Genomic DNA, 7513 nt, shown 5'->3' on the forward strand with positions numbered 1-7513 from the left:
CAGGGGCTCCGGGGGCGTGGAGTATCCTATGTGACCTCCCCTATGGCCAGTGAGGCACCAGAGCCTCCGCGTTCACAGGCAGCAGGGGAGGCTCTGCAGGGGCTCCGGGGCGTGGAGTATCCTCTGTGACCTCCCCTCTGGCCGGTGACACTCCAGAGCCTCCGCGTTCACAGGCAGCAGGGGAGGCTCTGCAGGGGCTCCGGGGGCGTGGAGTATCCTATGTGACCTCCCCTATGGCCAGTGAGGCACCAGAGCCTCCGCGTTCACAGGCAGCAGGGGAGGCTCTGCAGGGGCTCCGGGGCGTGGAGTTTCCTCTGTGACCTCCCCTCTGGCCAGTGAGGCACCAGAAGCCTCCGCGTTCACAGGCAGCAGGGGAGGCTCTGCAGGAGCTCCGTGGGCGTGGAGTATCCTCTGTGACCTCCCCTCTGGCCGGCGAAGCATTGGAAGCCTATGCATTCACGCCCCGGAGCTCCTGCAGAGCCTCCCCTGCTGCCTGTGGAGTATCCTCTGTGACCTCCCCTCTGGCCAGTAAGGCACCAGAGCCTCCGCGTTCACAGGCAGCAGGGGAGGCTCTGCAGAGGCTCCTGGGGCGTGGAGTATCCTCTGTGACCTCCCCTCTGGCCGGTGACACTCCAGAGCCTCCGCGTTCACAGGCAGCAGGGGGAGGCTCTGCAGGGGCTCCGGGGGCGTGGAGTATCCTCTTTAACTTCCCATCTGGCCAGTGAGGCACCAGAAGCCTCCGCATTCACAGGCAGCAGGGGAGGCTCTGCAGGGGCTCCTGGGGCGTGGAGTATCCTCTGTGACCTCCCCTCTGGCCGGTGACACTCCAGAGCCTCCGCGTTCACAGGCAGCAGGGGAGGCTCTGCAGGGGCTCCGGGGGCGTGGAGTATCCTCTGTGACCTCCCCTCTGGCCGGTGAAGCATCCGGGGAGGCACAGGGAGTTATAATGAACGTACGGGAGGGGAACATCCCCGATAAGTTACATTCTGCATGAGGTTTATAGTGTCCGATCGTCTGTGTAAAGCGGGTGAGATCTGAGGGTTCCCCCGGATCTGGGGGAGCACGATCAGTGTCTGGGGAAGGAGTGTGCGGGGCATTGGTGTCTGGAATCTGCTGTTCTCCATAGGCCGGAGTCTCCGCTCTGGACTCCACTCATCTGGTTCTGTGTTAATCTTGGCTCCTGGGACGTTCATTATTTCGCATACGATATTTCTACGGATCCGTTATTGTGTTTCGCTGAATAGGGATCAATTATCTAGTGTGTTTTTGGGGTTTTTTTTGTGCCTTCTTTTTGGAGCATTTGAATATTTACACAAAAAGTAGTTGCAACCTTTTTTCTTCTCCGTGTTGCAGAAAATCCATCTTTTAAGTACACGGCGTCCACAGATGGTTTTTATTGAAACATCTCCATCACCTTTTTCCGTTTACAACAAAAAAGACAATACCCAAAAATCCCCCCCCCTCCCCCAGCCCCAATACCCAACAATCCATCCCCCAACCCCAATACCGAGACAATACCCAACAAACCATCCCCCAACCCCCCCTCCCCCAGCCCCAATACCGAGACAATACCCAACAATCCCCCCCCCTCCCCCAGCCCCAATACCGAGACAATACCCAACAAACCATCCCCCAACCCCCCCTCCCCCAGCCCCAATACCCAACAATCCATCCCCCAACCCCCCTCCCCCAGCCCCAATACCCAACAATCCATCCCCCAACCCCCCCTCCCCCAGCCCCAATACCCAACAATCCCTCCCCCAGCCCCAATACCCAACAATCCCTCCCCCAGCCCCAATACCCAACAATCCCCCCCCCAGCCCCAGCCCCAATACCCAACAATCCCTCCCCCAACCCCCCCTCCCCCAGCCCCAATACCCAACAATCCCTCCCCCCAACCCCCCCTCCCCCAGCCCCAATACCCAACAATCCATCCCCCAACCCCCCCTCCCCCAGCCCCAATACCCAACAATCCATCCCCCAACCCCCCCCTCCCCCAGCCCCAATACCCAACAATCCATCCCCCAACCCCCCCCTCCCCCAGCCCCAATACCCAACAATCCATCCCCCAACCCCCCCCTCCCCCAGCCCCAATACCCAACAATCCATCCCCCAACCCCCCCTCCCCCAGCCACAATACCCAACAATCCATCCCCCAACCCCCCCCCTCCCCCAGCCCCAATACCCAACAATCCATCCCCCAACCCCCCCCTCCCCCAGCCCCAATACCCAACAATCCATCCCCCAACCCCCCCCTCCCCCAGCCCCAATACCCAACAATCCATCCCCAACCCCCCCTCCCCCAGCCCCAATACCCAACAAACCATCCCCCAACCCCCCCTCCCCCAGCCCCAATACCGAGACAATACCCAACAATCCCCCCCCCCTCCCCCAGCTCCAATACCGAGACAATACCCAACAAACCATCCCCCAACCCCCCCTCCCCCAGCCCCAATACCGAGACAATACCCAACAAACCATCCCCAACCCCCCTCCCCCAGCCCCAATACCGAGACAATACCCAACAATCCCCCCCCTCCCCCAGCCCCAATACCGAGACAATACCCAACAAACCATCCCCCAACCCCCCCCCTCCCCCAGCCCCAATACCGAGACAATACCCAACAAACCATCCCCCAACCCCCCCCCCTCCCCCAGCCCCAATACCGAGACAATACCCAACAAACCATCCCCCAACCCCCCCTCCCCCAGCCCCAATACCGAGACAATACCCAACAAACCATCCCCCAACCCCCCCTCCCCCCCCCACACACACACACAGTAGCCAGTAGTCACAGTGCCTGCCCCCCTCCACCCCCCCCCCCCACACACACACACAGTAGCCAGTAGTCACAGTGCCTGCCCCCCCCCCCCACACACACACAGTAGCCAATAGTCACAGTGCCTGCCCCCCTCCCCCACACACACACACACACAGTAGCCAATAGTCACAGTGCCTGCCCCCCTCCCCCACACACACACACACAGTAGCCAATAGTCACAGTGCCTGCCCCCCTCCCCCACACACACACACACAGTAGCCAATAGTCACAGTGCCTGCCCCCCTCCCCCCCCCACACACACACACAGTAGCCAATAGTCACAGTGCCTGCCCCCCTCCCCCCCACACACACACACACAGTAGCCAATAGTCACAGTGCCTGCCCCCCTCCCCCCCCCCCCACACACACACAGTAGACAATAGTCACAGTGCCTGCCCCCCTCCCCCACACACACAGTAGCCAATAGTCACAGTGCCTGCCCCCCTTCCCCCCCCACACACACACACACACAGTAGCCAATAGTCACAGTGCGGTACATTGTGACCAGAACCAGGGGGTCCGGGGGCTTGTGGGGTGCGGCAGGTTGTAGTTGCCACATATTGAATGTGGATGTTATTGGCAGGAGAATCAGTCCATCCAGCGGAGGCTGCAGCAGGCCAGGAGGGAGCTGGAGATGCTGGAGCGGCAGGAGGAGAGCGCGCAGCAGGTGCAGTCCCATGCCCACCCTGCATGCCCCATCGCCCTCACATCACCCCATGCCCCCGCATCACCCCGTGCCCCCGCTACACCTCTCTGTCCTTTTACTCCCTGACAGGAAAGGGAAGCTCTGGACTCCGAGGTCCCAGCTCCAGGACAGCAGAAACCCAAAGGTTCTGATAGCGGCAGGTAATGGTGCCCCGGGCCTCCAAGATCTCTGCTTCCTGTCAGCCAATGCCTGCTGGAAATGTAACAAACCCTCAGCTGTGAGAAGTAGAAACTCTATATAGAAATTAGTACAATCCTTTCTCGTTCCAGCATAAACCCCGCTCGTTAGAGCAGCAGCGGCCGAGGTCCTCCAGCGTGGACGCCGCTCGTTAGAGCAGCAGCGGCGGCCGAGGTCCTCCAGCGTGGACCCCCGCTCGTTAGAGCAGCGGCCGAGGTCCTCCAGCGTGGACCCCCGCTCGTTAGAACAGCAGCAGCGGCCGAGGTCCTCCAGCGTGGACCCCCGCTCGTTAGAGCAGCGGCCGAGGTCCTCCAGCGTGGACCCCCGCTCGTTAGAGCAGCAGCAGCGGCCGAGGTCCTCCAGCGTGGACCCCCGCTCGTTAGAGCAGCAGCAGCGGCCGAGGTCCTCCAGCGTGGACCCCCGCTCGTTAGAGCAGCAGCAGCGGCCGAGGTCCTCCAGCGTGGACCCCCGCTCGTCAGAGCAGCAGCAGCGGCCGAGGTCCTCCAGCGTGGACCCCCGCTCGTCAGAGCAGCAGCAGCGGCCGAGGTCCTCCAGCGTGGACCCCCGCTCGTCAGAGCAGCAGCAGCGGCCGAGGTCCTCCAGCGTGGACCCCCGCTCGTCAGAGCAGCAGCAGCGGCCGAGGTCCTCCAGCGTGGACCCCGCTCGTCAGAGCAGCAGCAGCGGCCGAGGTCCTCCAGCGTGGACCCCCGCTCGTCAGAGCAGCAGCAGCGGCCGAGGTCCTCCAGCGTGGACCCCCGCTCGTCAGAGCAGCAGCAGCGGCCGAGGTCCTCCAGCGTGGACCCCCGCTCGTCAGAGCAGCAGCAGCGGCCGAGGTCCTCCAGCGTGGACCCCCGCTCGTCAGAGCAGCAGCAGCGGCCGAGGTCCTCCAGCGTGGACCCCCGCTCGTCAGAGCAGCAGCAGCGGCCGAGGTCCTCCAGCGTGGACCCCCGCTCGTCAGAGCAGCAGCAGCGGCCGAGGTCCTCCAGCGTGGACCCCCGCTCGTCAGAGCAGCAGCAGCGGCCGAGGTCCTCCAGCGTGGACCCCCGCTCGTCAGAGCAGCAGCAGCGGCCGAGGTCCTCCAGCGTGGACCCCCGCTCGTCAGAGCAGCAGCGGCGGCCGAGGTCCTCCAGCGTGGACCCCCGCTCGTTAGAGCAGCAGCCCATGGGTCCTCCAGCGTGGACCCCCGCTCGTTAGAGCAGCAGCGGCGGCCGAGGTCCTCCAGCGTGGACCCCCGCTCGTTAGAGCAGCAACGGCGGCCGAGGTCCTCCAGCGTGGACCCCCGCTCGTTAGAGCAGCAGCGGCGGCCGAGGTCCTCCAGCTTGGACCCCCGCTCGTTAGAGCAGCAGCGGCGGCCGAGGTCCTCCAGCGTGGACCCCCGCTCTTTAGAGCAGCAGCCCATGGGTCCTCCAGCGTGGACCCCCGCTCTTTAGAGCAGCAGCCCATGGGTCCTCCAGTGTGGACCCCCGCTCTTTAGAGCAGCAGCCCATGGGTCCTCCAGCGTGGACCCCGCTCGTTAGAGCAGCAGCAGCGGCGGAGGTCCTCCAGCGTGAACCCCCGCTCTTTAGAGCAGCAGCCCATGGGTCCGCCAGCGTGGACCCCCGCTCGTTAGAGCAGCAGGCCGAGGTCCTCCAGCGTGGACCCCCGCTCTTTAGAGCAGCAGCCCATGGGTCCTCCAGCGTGGACCCCCGCTCTTTAGAGCAGCAGCCCATGGGTCCTCCAGCGTGGACCCCGCTCTTTAGAGCAGCAGCCCATGGGTCCTCCAGCGTGGACCCCCGCTCTTTAGAGCAGCAGCCCATGGGTCCTCCAGCGTGGACCCCCGCTCTTTAGAGCAGCAGCCCATGGGTCCTCCAGCGTGGACCCCCGCTCTTTAGAGCAGCAGCCCATGAGTCCTCCAGCGTGGACCCCCGCTCGTTAGAGCAGCAGCAGCGGCCGAGGTCCTCCAGCGTGGACCCCTGCTCTTTAGAGCAGCAGCCCATGGGTCCTCCAGCGTGGACCCCCGCTCGTCAGAGCAGCAGCCCATGGGTCCTCCAGCGTGGACCCCCGCTCGTTAGAACAGCTGACTTAGTAGATGATAGTTTGTAGCTTGGACCAGCAGTGAAATGTTAAGCGGTAGAGTCTGTAGGGCCCCCTCTTATCTGCCCCTCTGTATTGCCCCCTCTGATCTGCCCCTCACCATCTCTTCTGCTTCCATTACAGAGAATATAATCCGAGAGGCAAGAAACCAGCGAGAGAATCGTATCGCGACAACATGAAGCGGCGGATCCTGGAGCGATACAAGGAGCTGGAGTGACCCCCGACCCCTGAGCCACAACCCATCGCTGCTACATGTGATTTTATAATAAAGTGATAAAAGATAAGAAATGTCCTCATCTGTCCTGGTCACAAGAGCTTACACTCTATGAGGAGATAGAGAGGACACAGGAGGAGTGAGGGTCCTGATCACAAGAGCTTACACTCTATGAGGAGATAGAGGGGGACACAGGAGGGGTGAGGGTCCTGATCACAAGAGCTTACACTCTATGAGGAGATACAGGGGGGGGGGGGGACACAGAGGGAGGGAGGGAGGGTCCTGATCACAAGAGCTTACACTCTATGAGGAGATAGAGGGGGGGACACAGGAGGAGTGAGGGTCCTGATCACAAGAGCTTACACTCTATGAGGAGATAGAGGGGACACAGGAGGAGGGAGGGTCCTGATCACAAGAGCTTACACTCTATGAGGAGATGGAGGACACAGGAGGAGTGAGGGTCCTGATCACAAGAGCTTACACTCTATGAGGAGATAGAGAGGACACAGGAGGAGGGAGGGTCCTGATCACAAGAGCTTACACTCTATGAGGAGATAAAGGGGGGGACACGGGAGGAGTGAGGGTCCTGATCACAAGAGCTTACACTCTATGAGGAGATAGAGGGGACACAGGAGGAGGGAGGGTCCTGATCACTAGAGCTTACACTCTATGAGGAGATAGAGGGGGGGACACAGGAGGAGTGAGGGTCCTGATCACAAGAGCTTACACTCTATGAGGAGATAGAGAGTACACAGGAGGAGGGAGGGTCCTGATCACAAGAGCTTACACTCTATGAGGAGATAGAGGGGACACAGGAGGAGTGAGGGTCCTGATCACAAGAGCTTACACTCTATGAGGAGATAGAGAGGACACAGGAGGAGTGAGGGTCCTGATCACAAGAGCTTACACTCTATGAGGGGGGGACACAGGAGGAGTGAGGGTCCTGATCACAAGAGCTTACACTCTATGAGGAGATACAGGGGGGGGGGGACACAGGAGGAGTGAGGGTCCTGATCACAAGAGCTTACACTCTATGAGGAGATAGAGGGGGACACAGGAGGAGTGAGGGTCCTGATCACAAGAGCTTACACTCTATGAGGAGATAGAGAGGACACAGGAGGAGTGAGGGTCCTGATCACAAGAGCTTACACTCTATGAGGAGATGGAGAGGACACAGGAGGAGTGAGGGTCCTGATCACAAGAGCTTACACTCTATGAGGAGAGAGGACACAGGAGGAGTGAGGGACCTGATCACAAGAGCTTACACTCTATGAGGAGAGAGGACACAGGATGAGTGAGGGTCCTGATCACAAGAGCTTACACTCTATGAGGAGATAGAGGGGGACACAGGAGGAGTGAGGGACCTGATCACAAGAGCTTACACTCTATGAGGAGATAGAGGGGGACACAGGAGAAGTGAGGGTCCTGATCACAAGAGCTTACACTCTATGAGGAGAGAGGACACAGGAGGAGTGAGGGACCTGATCACAAGAGCTTACACTCTATGAGGAGATAGAGGGG

At 61.1% G+C, this 7513-nt stretch overlaps 1 long non-coding RNA gene across 1 annotated transcript; it reads left to right on the plus strand.

Annotated features, from left to right (window-relative positions):
- The first annotated feature begins 3292 nt into the window (after positions 1-3292).
- On the plus strand, positions 3293-6049 carry LOC140108621 (uncharacterized). Its single transcript, XR_011851158.1, has 3 exons — positions 3293-3489; positions 3598-3668; positions 5902-6049. It is a non-coding gene; the product is annotated as an uncharacterized lncRNA (long non-coding RNA).
- Positions 6050-7513: the final 1464 nt, after the last annotated feature.

Source organism: Engystomops pustulosus, unplaced genomic scaffold, assembly GCF_040894005.1.
Source record: "Engystomops pustulosus unplaced genomic scaffold, aEngPut4.maternal MAT_SCAFFOLD_159, whole genome shotgun sequence".
NCBI classification, from domain to species: domain Eukaryota; kingdom Metazoa; phylum Chordata; class Amphibia; order Anura; family Leptodactylidae; genus Engystomops; species Engystomops pustulosus.